The following is a 12,976-nucleotide window of genomic DNA, read 5'->3' as shown; positions in this document are numbered from 1 at the left end:
TCAGAGAGCAGGAAAGCCCAGAGCCTCGGTGGCTGCGATCTCGTGACCTGCTTCTCCCTCAAAAATAAGCCCCTGCTCTGGCCAGACACCCTGCCAGTCATGGTGGCTCCAGGGAGAGGATTTTGCTGGGACTTTTACTCTCCAGTGTCCTCCTGCATGGTGGGGGGTGGCCAAGTGAACCTGTGCCATGGGGCCCAGGCTGTGATCCAGGGGTGGATAGGCTCTATGGGTATTTCCAAACTGGGACTGATATGCCCCATGTGGAAACAGCCTCAGGGAGGGGCCTCCCCATGGAGGTGGTATATGATGGAGCCCAGGGCTCCCCAGGTGAAAGGCTTCATAGCTACACAGCCTGGCCTGGGAAGATAGGTGCACCGGGGCTGTAGAGAGAAAACCAGGGGGGCAGGGAGGTTGTGCATGTCCCTGAGACCCTGACCCAGACACGGATCTGGGGACGTGGGCTTCTGAACCCAGGACAGGACGCAGATCCTCATCCCCATTTCACAGGTGGAGAAAGGGAGCCTGAGTTAACTAATTTTCCCAAGTGTGTCCCAAGTGGCAGAGCTGGGACTCAATCTCGGGGCCCCTGGCTCCAGAGGTGGAACTCAGAACCTCCAAGCTACGCTGCTCCCCAGGTTACTGCAAATACCCCTGAGGAGCTGGACAGGGGTTGACAAGGCAATGAAAAGGCATTTGGTGGGGGGAAATGGAAGGTTCTAGCCCCAACATGGCCACTCATTCTCTAGGTCTCTTCCCCACTCAGGACCTCAGGTGACTCACCTGCAAACAGACACCTGCCCCTTCACCACAGGCTGCTGGGAGTGGCCAAGGAGATGACAGTGGTGGCAGGCCTTTGGGAGGGAAACGGACAGCACCCGGAGGGCTGGATCCTGCACCAGGGAGGGCCCGGATGCCAGGCTGGGTGGGCTGAAGGCTCTGGGGGGGGCGGCGCTCTGAGCTGGATGGTGACTGCTGCTTTCCTGCCCGCCCCCTCGCCCCCCAGCAGGCCCGTGTGATCAGGGCTCTCTGTCACGTCGCTGCTGTGTTGGCAGCCTTCTCAGCGGCGACCGACCGTGCCAGCTCCTCCATATTTTATCAGCTGGAGAGAGAGGAGAGAGAGGAGTGAGGGAGGGGGAGATGGAGCCAAGGGGCACCTGTCATCAACCAAGGCAGCTCCTTCATACCCACCAGCCCCCAACGCGGACTCAGTCAACAAGCTCTGGCCACAGGCCAGACACCCTTACTGGGGGATCTGTAGTGTGGCCCAGGCAGGTGAGGTGCAGGAGAAATAAGGATGATGGTGATGGTGGTGATGTTGCTGGTAATGATAGTGATGACAGTGATGATCGTGATGATGACGATGGTGGTGATGATGCAGAAGGTGCTGGTGATTTGTTACCTTGGAGCCCTCACCTGGTGCCAGGCCCCGTGTAAGCACTTACGGACGCTGCCCGGGGCTCCGTCACCACCCCCACCTCACAGATGAGGATCCTAAGGAGCCTGCCTGAGGCTCAGCTGAGACATGGCTGAGATAAGGTCTGACTCTCTGACACGCTCGCTCTGACCCGAACCATGACATGAACCCTGTGTGGGTTCAGAATCAGCAGACATGGATTCGAATCCTGAGCCCACTACTTGTGGGCTGAGCACCCTGGATTTACCTTCACCCTCTAAGCCTCGGTCTTCTCATCCATGAAAAAGCTGCTCTCGGGGCTGCTGTGAGCTTTGGGTAAATGACTACAGCTGAGTCAGCCCCCAAAAGTCCACCAAGTCTTGGTTCAATGTGACCTTCTCAGCAAGGCCTGGCTGCCCTATTTTCCACTGTAGCCACCCCCTTCCTCCTTTTTTTTTTTTATTTTTTTTATTTTTTAGATTTTATTTATTTACTCATGAGAGACACACAGAGAGAGGCAGAGACACAGGCAGAGGGAGAAGCAGGCCTCCCTGATGCGGAACTTGATCCCAGGATCCCGGAAACAGGCCCTGAGCTGAAAGCAGACGCTCAACCACTGAGCCCCCCAGGCGTCCCCACCCCTTTCCTCTTGCTCCCCTACATTGTCCTGTCTTCTAGATCACGTATCACCTTCCTGTCGATTCCATTGTCCGTCTCTGTCGCTGGCATGCAAGCACTGGCAGGCACAGTCCCCTGCTCCTTTGTGTTCCAGAACAGTACCAGAGTGGGTAGTAAACATGAGCTTTCTGAGGAAACGAACACACAGGTGGGTGTCCTCTCCTCAAGTCCTGGGTGGCCCTTGGTGACAGGAGGACCCAGGGGATGAGATTCAGCTGGTGGGGTTGGGATGGGCTGGAGGGGCTGGGGGGAAGGCATTTACGGAGGGCGAAAGAAAACACGTGGGATTCTGGGTGCGTAGGACAGGCGGGAGGTGAGGGAGGCACAGGGAGGGGTGAGCTTCTCAGGTGGGGTTTGCCTTTGCACATTTGTCTCCTGGCTGCCCCCCTCCTGCCGCCCCCTCTGCTGTGACGATGGTCCCTAAGCCTGGATTGCCTGGGCCAGAGCTTGTCTCTACCTTCCTCTGGACTCCCAGTCCCCTCCTCCGCGGGGGTCCAGGGCCATCGGGCAGGGCCCTCCCTGCCCCCGACGCTGGCCTTCCCCTGGCCATGCGCTCAGTCCCAGCCGGGGCCAGCACCCACACGCTCCTTGGTACTGGTGCTGAGGAAAGGTCATTCCAACCCCAAGTCGTAAATGTCAGAACTTCATGGACTTTTGAGATTCCTATCCTTTCGGGAGGGAACAACGAGCTCAGAAAGGAGAAGTTATCGCTCACAGCAAATGGTGAGGTCAGCCAAATCCTCTGTTCTGGAGTGAGTGGATGAGGGGTCCTGTATACCACCCACACGGCTCCCCTTCAACCGCCCCAGGTCTGATCTTCTGTAAATGCAGCCTGGCCTTCAAGCCCCTGAGAGCCAAGGCACCCCCTCCCCTGTCCCCAGCCCCATTCCCAGGGGAGCTCCCCACCTCAGCTCCGCTCTGTTCCAGGTGTACTGTGCTCCAAACTGCTCAGGAGCTCACTCTGCCCCCGGGCCTTTGCACATGTGATTTATCTGCCCGGGATGCCTGCTCTTCTCTGGCCAATGGTCACCCCATTCTTGGGATCCAGACTGAGTTCCCACCATCTTCAAGAAGCCTGTTGCGTCTGCTCTGTGGTTGAGCCTGCCAGCTTTGATTAGAGGACACTGCATATTGGTGTGTTTTCAGATCTCTGAGTTTTAAGGGATCAGGAGGGATGTAGAAGGAGACAGGCCATAGATAGGCCTATATTTTCCTGTTCCTCCGAAGCTCTGAGACTTTGGATCAGCCACTTATCTCCTCTACACCTCATTTTGTCCGTGTAGAAGATGAGTCTAATAAAGGATCCCTTCCCCAGCAAGCTCACGGGCCCAAGCAAGAGGGCTGGGTGCATGATGAAGGACAGCGCACATGGGGGACCAGCCTCATTCTTGGGGGTCGGCAATGCAGCATGCCCAGTGAGCTCCCATCATGGAGACAAGCCCCTTGGGTTGGCTTTCATGTCTTCACCATCTCCCCTTGGGTCCTGGCCCTGGGCTCGGTACCCGGGAAGACTCAGTGTGCACAGGAGCACTCAGCTTGCAGTACTGAGATCGTCCCTATACCTGTCTGTCCGCCACAGCCTGTACCCTCCTCGAGGGACCACGCCTTCTTGGCTTCTTCTCCTCAGTGGTCGGCATGGCGCCTGCATGGAGCAGGTGCTGTGTTTCTGACCCTAGAACGAAAAAGCAAATGGATCTGATGCTGGGAGTGTGCTCTGAACCAGGACAAGCCCTAGAGATCGTGTCACCAAACACCATCATTGTGTAGATGGAGACACTGAGACCCAGAGAGAGGGAGGGACACGCTGAGCGCTGGTAGTGGCACCTACTTTGAGGACAACAGATCTGGGTTTGGATTGGTTCTTCAGCTTGCTGGGAGTGGGACCTTGGGCAAGTTACTCGTCTCTCAGAGCTTTGGTTTTCCCATCTGGGAGAGGGGCTGATAGTGAGGGTTGTCGCGGGGGTAACGTGGGGTGGCGTCTATGCAAGTGTGTGCACAGTGCCTCAGGTGGATCAGGTCCCCAGCAGAGGTATGTTCCTGCCTCTTGCCCACAGTCCTGCACATTAAAGCAGATCTGGGGGGGTGGGGGCTCAGCCAGGTCACCTGCTCCCCCCTCAGCTTACTTTCCACCTGCGTCGATGAGGAGGAGCTGGCGGGTTTCCCACGCTGGCCCGGCCCAGTCAGCCTATACCTGATTCCACCCCATGCCCCTTATCTGCGGCAAGGAGCTACTGGATCTTCCCAGGAGATTCTGCTCAAGGCCGTTACAGGCTTTACCTGCCAAGGTCTGGATCTGGTTTCCACACCTTCTCCATTGCGCTGGCTCTGGTACTACCTCTCAGGTGGCTCCCAGCGCAGAAACCCTGTGCACTGAAGATCAGGTCACCTCCTGATCTTCAAGGCAAATGCTTCCCTTCTTTCCTCCTTCCCAGAGAGGCCCCTTCCCGTCCAGGCATCCTGGGAGAAGGAAGAGCCACATCCCAGGGACCACGGCTGGCCCAGTCGGTCCCAGATGACAGCACCCAGTAGTGGATGCCGCCTTCCATGGGGGTGGCAATGTGGTGGAGGGGCAGACACTTTGCAGCCGGACGGACCTGGGTTCAAACTCCAGCTCTGCTCCTCACTGACCACATAACCCGGGCTAGTCACTCTGCCTCCCGCTGAACGGAGACCAGAATCTCTACCTTGCATTCTTGTAGAAAAGTGCTCAGCATGCACCTTCTTTACTTTCTGCTGCTCTTGTTTGGTATTTGGTGGTCTCATCCTCCGCCGAGGTCCCTGTTCCCCAGCCCCTGTTCTCTCTGGCTGCCCCAGGACATGCCTATGCCGACCGCCTCCACCTGCCTTTCCCACCCTGGGTCCAAGCTCTTCAGGGCCGAGGCCCTCAGCATGGACCTCCTCAAGGTGCTATAGCAACTTATTTAATTCTCATGGCAACCATGTGAGGGTGGTATTCGTATTATCATACCCATTTTACAAATGGAAAATACTGAGGCATGGAGGAGTTAAAACACTTGCTCAAGGTCACACTATTAGTAGGAGGGAAAGCTGGGATTCCAGTGCAAGCACACGGCCTTTCCCACTATGCCCACACTGCTTCCCACGATGCATCTCTCTCATTGCCTACTTATGCACAACCTCCTTCCGTTACGCCGTGGGTCCATCCACCCATCTATCCACCAGTTGTCAGCTGTCCCTCCCTCCACCTATGCTTCCTTTGCTGACCACTACACTGCCACCTGAGTTTTGCACTGACCACTGTGGCGATAGTGGAGGCCACGGTCCTACTCTCAGGCACATCAGTCTGGTTGGAAGACTGACGGGTATTCAGGTGATGACAACTTATTGCAGGTGGTATTTTGAAGGGTCTGGGGCTCGGTGGGAGCATAGAGGAGGTGCCAGACCCAGGCTGGGTGTCCAGAGAAGGTAACCCCTGGCTTGAGTCCCGAGGGGAGGGGTGCAGAGAGAGAAAGAGCATCCCTGAGAATGGAGGAGCAAGTGTAAAGTCTTGGCCTCCAAGGAGACTGTGGGACATGATGGAAGCTGCGAGTGAGCCCTTGTGGCTAAAGTTAGGGTTCCAGAGGCCAGAGAGAAGGCTGGCAGGGAGGTTGTAGCCAGGTGGTGCCGGGTTGTGAAATCAGGGCAGTGTGTGGTAGGTGGTGATGGGAGCCACCAAAGGGTTTAAGTGGGGGGATGATGCAGCCATAGGCATCAATGGGGCCCTGAGCACTCCGGCCAGTGCAGGGCAAAGACAGTGAGGGCCAGAGGCAGAGGGAGAGGGGCAGGCCGTTGTGGTGGCCCTGATGTGCGGAGACCTGGGCCAAGCTGGGCGGATTAGAGGCATGTTTAGGATGTAGCCCCAATGGCCATAAGCGATAGAGTGGGTGTGGGGGCAGGGATGTCACCTCTTTAGAGATAGAACCAGGTAGGGGTGGGGAGGGATGTGGGGCTGTGGGTGTCAGATCTCAACAAGGCCATCCCTTCTTCAGAGCAGCCTTCTCCAACACACCCACCCCCAAACTAAGCCAGGCCTTGTGGTTATAACCAGATTTTTTTCCCACTCTGGACTTTTCCACAATTTGCAGTTTTATATTTACATGCATGATTACTTAATTAATGCATATATTTCACTCTGAACTAGGTGCTCCATAAACATTGAGCAAATAACGCACAAGTGATGCTAGCTGGAGTCTGCGCAGCACATTGGATCACTCCATCTGAGGCTAAAAGGAAGGAGCTGCCAATTTGTGGGGCTTAAAAGCCAAGTTTAGCTGTTTAGATCAGAACCCCAACTCCCCCCCACCGACACTGAGAAATATCCACAGCAGAATTATTTTAAGGAATTCTAAAATACTAAATGGGCTGAAAAAGACGTCCCAGAGGGAAGCTGGCAGGGCTCAGGGGCTGCCCATTTTTTGGAATTACTCATCCGGCGCCGGCTCTTCATTGGCAATGAAAATTGAGCCACCGTCCTGGCTGTTTTGTACACAGGGCCTGGATCTGAACCACGTACTAAATAAAGGCTGGAACAAAATGTACCACATTTCCAACCCCGAATGCATCTCAGAGCTGACGATAATATATATGTTTTTTTATTTTTATTTTTTTATTTTTACCAAACTACAAAGTGCACATGATTTTCTCTCGAACACCCGGGGAAGCAGCTGAAGCTCGCAGCCAGATGTAACGGGCAGAGCTCAGACCCGGAGCGGGGCGGGCTCTGGGACCCCTAGTCCCGTCGCCCTGCGAGCCTGTGATCTCACCAGTAGAATGAGGTGCGCATCCGCCCGCCCCCCAGCTCGCAGGTGGGGTGGGGCCGTCGGATGTGAAAGTGCACGGCAAGCTGAGCAGTGCTGGATGAACAGGAGGTTCACTTCACTTCTCTAGCCCAACGGAGGCACGACTCAAAAGCCGGGACCTGGCGGCACGCACCTGCGCTCGCAGCCTCGGTGGGGCGGTGAAGCCTGGCGGGGCGGTGGAGCCCCACTCGCCGCCCGACGCCCCGGCCAATGGGCTGGCGCGCCGTGGGGGGCGGCGCCCTCTCCTCCAATCAGCTGCGACCTGGGCCTCACGTGACATCAGGCCACGCCCTCGGCCACGCCCCGAGGTTCCGTAGTCCCGGGGCAGGTGCTGCTCTCGTGTCCATTTTACAGATGCGGAGTCTGAGGCCCCGAGACGTGACCTCGCCACTGACCCAGCGCGGGTGCAATGCGGATTCGTGATCCGAGCGCTGGGCCTTAAGCCTTCTCGTTCCACCCTCTTGCTCATCGGCGGGGCTTAGCAGGGGGCCGGGCACGCAATAAGCATGCTGTATGTTTGCCAAGTGAGAGTTTAGGAATAATAACGTTTATTCGACAGGCTTATTATGAAAATTAAGAAAGTTAGATCAGTGAAAGCATCTGGCACAGACCCTAGGACTGAATGGTGGGGAATAAATATTGATTTAACTCATTCGTGGACCATTCATTCTTCCTCCCTCGTGGGCTGGGGCCGTTGCTCCTGGCAAACGTGGGAAGAAGGTAAACCCTGTCTTCCCTCCGTCAGCCCTGCATCCTGCAGATCGCCTGGCGGTTAGAGACCTGGTGCTTTCTTCCCCTCTCCCCTCTGCGGATCCCCAACATCCTCCTCGGACCCTCGTCCCTCCTCTACCAGGGGACCTTCCCCACCCTCCCTCTCCGCAGGCCTCACTTGTCTTTCCCTCTCCTGTGTTTTGCTCACACCTGACCCCCTCCTGGTAGGCTTCCTGTCCAGCCTTCAAGGGTCTTTTCTTCCAAGGAGAAATCACCTGTCCCACTCACTGTCCTCCCCCCCCCCGGGGGGGGGGGGCTTAATGAGCACCTCTCTTATGTCACTTTGCATTCGGGATGCTACTATGGATTGTCCTAAAAAGCCCATGGATAGTGGGGTGTGGCTGGGCGGTTCCTCACTGGCTGTGAGCTGGGCAAGTCAGGTGTCTTCCGGGAGCACCTGTGTCCTCACCACTTCTCAGGGCTGCTGTGAAGGTGACATCAAAGGATTAAATTAGGATCAATTATAACTGTTAGGTCCCTTATACCTACGGTGACAAATGTCAGGCCTGAAAGGGACTTTCAAGGAATATATAGGATCCAGTGCATTCCAAAGTGCTGTCTCGCTAAGTGGAATGCAGTTTCCCTCGGGTTAAGCAGGAGGGCGGTGTGAGTGCTCTGGGGGAGATGGGCCTGGAGCTGCGCCCACCCGGCACCTCCCCCACCCCCGCCTCCACCCCCGCGGGCCCCAAGGCACCTCCTGAGAGCCTCCTGGGCGCCCAGTGCTGTTAGGAGGCCTCTCCGGGAAAAGGCACCTAATCACCGTGACCGTCCAGAGCTAGAACATTTCCACTCCCTTCAAATTTCTCTCTCGCCTCTTTACAGTCAGCCCCTCTTCCTACTGCCGGCCCCTGGAAAGCCCTAATTTGAACAAAAGGTTTGATTCCCGGCCACGTCCATACAGTTTTGTTTCTTCCAGAATGTCCCAGGCAGGTAATCGTGCTGTGATTAGCCTTTCACTTAACCTGTGGCTTTTGACCTCCACTCCGTGTTGCCGTGTGTGTCCCGATGTGCTCCTGGGACACATGTGTTCCTGGGACACATTATTGCCGAGTAATCCTGTGGATTGCCTGTGGATTCCACCATAGGGCAGAATTTATTGATCCATTTGCCACTTGATGGACACTTGGGTTGTTTTCAGTGTTTGGTTGTTACGAATAAAGCTGCTATGAACATCCATATAAAAGTCTTTGTGTGGAGACACGGTGCCATTTCTCTTACATAAATACCTGAGTGTGGGATTGTTGGGTCAGACGGGGAGTCTATGTTTAACTTTATAACAAACGGCCAAACTGGAATCGCCTTTTGGTAAGTGAACCGTGTTCCTTTGTCTGTGACCATGTGACTCTCGGATTTACGAGGGTTGCTTTGTACTTTCGTTGAGTGAATTATAGCTTCCCATGCTGTCTCTCTCAAGGACATTTGCATTTTAACCAAAAAGTCAACTGTTCCATTCAAACAAACACTCCCCCAAAACCATAAGCCAAGGGATTAGATTCTTGCACCAGGAGGAGATGTTTTCTGGGAACTAGCGGGTAGGAGGTGATCACTGGAGGCAGGGTGAGGTGGGGTTGCCATGGGGGATGCCAGTGAGCCATGTGTCTGCCTAGAACTACGGGCAGGTGCATCCCCTGTGTATCTGACATCAGAATTCTGCAGAGGAGGGTGACCAGCGAGGAAAAGGTGCCAGAGAGAAAGGGGCTTCCAGAATGGTCCTCCCCTCTTACACCAGCCCTTGCTCGCTATGCTCAGATCCCAAGGTTCTCCTTCTCAGACTCCACTTCTGCCACCAGGTACAAAACGAACAGCTTTTAGACAAAAGAGTGATGGAGGAGGGCTCCCCAGGGGACGATCTCTCCTGTCCCAGAGCCTCTTCCTGCATTTGAACCCTGACAGAATCGGAGCAGGATGGGCTGTAAAAAGAATTCTCGTTTTGGTTTGTGCGTGTCTTTTGACTCCATCCCCTTCTCTGCACCTGCAGAGCCCAGTTCCCAGCTCCCAGACGATGATTCACTGACCTGCTGACGTCTACTCTTGGCCCATCAGCCCGTTTTCCACAGCAGCCGGAGGAGCCACTTAATTCACCGAGTTTTGCTCTATTTATCCATCGATAGAGCTCTCTACCCAAATCAAGAAACACGTGGTTCAAAATGTAAAAGGTACAAAAGGATGTGCAGAGAAAAGTCTCCTTGCCCTGCTTCCTCCAGCCACCCAGCTTCCCTCTCGGAAGACAATTCAAGTGCCTGTTTCTTACAAATGCTTCCAGGGTGTTCTGTGTGTAGATGCATATGTAGACGTGCACATATTTATTCTCTTGCTGTGTTTGTTTCACGCAGACGGCAGCCTACGATAAACACTGTTTACCACGGGAGGCTTCCCAGAGGAGGAAGTTTTCAGGCCAAGATCTATAGGATGAAGGGGTTCACCAGGTGAAGAGGGGGCGACATTCCAGGCGAAAGGAGCAGCCCGAAAGGTGGGCAGACGAGCCAAGAAACTGCAGGAGGCCTGGGGGTCTACTCCTCTGAGTGGGAAGGAGAGATTTTCGGAGCAGGGGTGGGGCAGGGGAGTCATACAGACCGGGCCTGAGCCTGAGGCTTCCTGGACTTGGTATTTTATCCTCAGAGAAGTGGGAAGCCACCAAATGGCTGTCCACAGGCAGATAAGATGATCACTGTTGCACTGTGAGAAATCTCTCCGAAGTTTGGAGGCAACCTGAATATCCATCGATGAGAGACCAAGTAAGCAAATTATAGTACATCCACACAATGGGAAACTTGACACTATTTTTATTTTTATGTATTTATGTACTTATTTATTTATTGAGAGAGAGTGAGAGAGAGAGCAGGGCGATGGGCAGAGGGAGAGGGAGAGAGAATCCACACCCAGCATGGAGCCCAATGCAGGGGCTCGATCCCACGACCCTGAGATCATGACCTGAGCTGAAATCAAGAGTCTGACGCTTAGCAGACTGAGCCACCCAGGTGCCCCATCTTTTGCTATTTTTAAAAAGAGTGAGGGGTGGGGGTGACTCTTCATCCCTTCATGCACATGGAGGGCACAGTCTCTGGCTCTGCTATCCTTGAGCACCAGCGCACACAGCCAGGGCTGCAGGTGCAGCCCACGAATGGAGCCACATTTCCACTCCCCCGTGCTCCCCCCACCTTCCCAGCCCTTCAAATCATTCTCATCTTCCCTTCAGCTCCGATGTTTCTGTGTGATTCTGGGAGTTCCCTCCTTGGATTTCTTCTACTGAAGGAGCTTTGTCTGTTAAGTACAAATGTCTCTTAGCAACATCTTGTAGCTCATCTCTTCGTGGAAGGTATCTCTCTAATGATCAAAGGTCTATTTTTACAGACTTTTTCCTTCTCAGGATTGCAAGAATAGCGTTCCTGTCTCATATCAGTGTTTTCACTCACTCTAATCCTGTGTGGTGGCTATGAAATATCCCCATTTTATTGATGAAGGACTACAGAGACAGGCCTGGCTGTGTTGGCACTAGAGCGTGGCCAGCCTCGGGGTGAGTCCTGGTCCAAACCAAACCTGATGCGCTCATCCCCCTTTGCCGGTGATTGGTGGAGGGGTGCACATGGACCTGGTTCTGGCCAATGAGATGTAGAGAGAGGGTTTTCCTCCCTCTAGCCCTAGAAGAGAGGGCTACCCCTAGAGAAGGCAAACCTTTTTTTTAAATTAGTTTTAATTTTTAAAAATTTTCAAAAGCTTTTCATTTTAATTCCAGTACCTCTAACATACCATGTTTTATTAGTTTCAGGCGTCCCATACAGTGATTCAACACTTCCATACATCATCAGGCGCTCATCACGGTAAGTGCACTCTTGAATTCCCAGCACCTGTTTCACCCATCGCCACCTGCCCTCTGGTGACCATCGGTCTGTTCTCTATAGTTAAGAGCCTGTTTCTTGGTTTGCTTCTCTCTCTTTTTTCCCTTTGCTCATGTGTTTTGTTTCTTAAACTGTACATACAAGTGACATCATACAGTATTTGTCTTTCTCTGACAAATAATATTTCTCTGTAAATAATGCTGCAGTAAACATAGGGTGCACATATCCTTTTGACTTAGTATTTTTGTGACAGCCTCTTAAGATTTATTTTTTGTTTTTTTAAAATTTGTATTGGGAGCTCCTTCTAGCTTTGGATGCTATTTGTAAGGACTTGATATCCTGAGCTGTGGCAACCATTTTATGATGTGAGGCAATAAGCTTGAGGCCGAAGTCGAAATGCTCAGAATGGCAGGGCGGAGAGCCTGGATCCTTGTTGACATGGCTGAGGCAGGGGCCCAACACCCTTGGACTACCCCCTTAACTTTACTTATTTGTTAAGTAAACACTAATGTCCTGACTGACAGCTGAGGGGCCACTGACCTTGATTTTCTTTAACTTGAAACTGAAAGCATTTGTTACTGATGCCCTCACTGACCTCTCTGCAATGCCTGTGCCTTGGGATATTGCCATAGGAATCGCAGACACGAGGTATAGGAGAGGAGCATTGACCTGGGAGCCAGCCGAGAGCGGGGGCCCCAGGCCCTCCTCCACCCCTAATTAGCCATTTGGCTCAGGGCAAAGTCACCCCCTTCTCGCTCTCTGGTTCTCTCTTCTTAGTAAAATGAGGGGTTGCATTACATCTGGGGCATCTACTAACAGGGACTCACAAGCCCTCCGAGCCACACAGGATTGCTGAGCTTTTACCACTCATGGAGATGAGTGTCGGGGGGCCAGGCTCAGCTCAGTGGTGAGTGTTTGGAGGTGACTCTGAGGAGTCAGACGGCCTGAGTCTTTACTCATCCCTCTTCCTCATTTGTCAGCAATCCTTCATCGTGCCCCAGTTTCAGGGCGTATTTTTAGTGGAAATAAACTTGAACAGCTCAGGATGACACAATTTGTTCAGGGGGTTTGGCATCATCTGCTGGCGGAACCAGGCTGGGGAGCCGGGCACGTGGCGGTGGCAAATCCCACTGACCCAGCAGGTCGGGCCAGTGGGCTGATTAGGGAAATCATCAAATTTTGCCATAAAAACAAAAAGCCTCCAGTGGCTGCAAGCCTGGGTATGATGAGTGTATTTGGCCTGAGACCCAGAATCAAGCCTGCAAGGTATTTACCAGCGAGCTGGGGAAACAGAGCTGCTATTTGAAACCCCATTTGCTTCTAAATTCGGGGCTGAATCTTGCTTGCATTTTGCTGAGCACGTTGATAAGTTTGGAAAAGCGTGTTTAGGAGTGGGCAACCAGGGAAGGGTGGGGGGAGTTTAAATCCTCTGGCCTAAATAAAGGAGGAGGATTTTGTTTCTAGAGCCACAGAGAAGGTACAATGTCATAGACACTGTT

Source organism: Canis lupus, chromosome 11, assembly GCF_048164855.1.
Source record: "Canis lupus baileyi chromosome 11, mCanLup2.hap1, whole genome shotgun sequence".
Lineage (NCBI taxonomy): Eukaryota > Metazoa > Chordata > Mammalia > Carnivora > Canidae > Canis > Canis lupus.
This window is presented reverse-complemented; position numbering follows the sequence as displayed.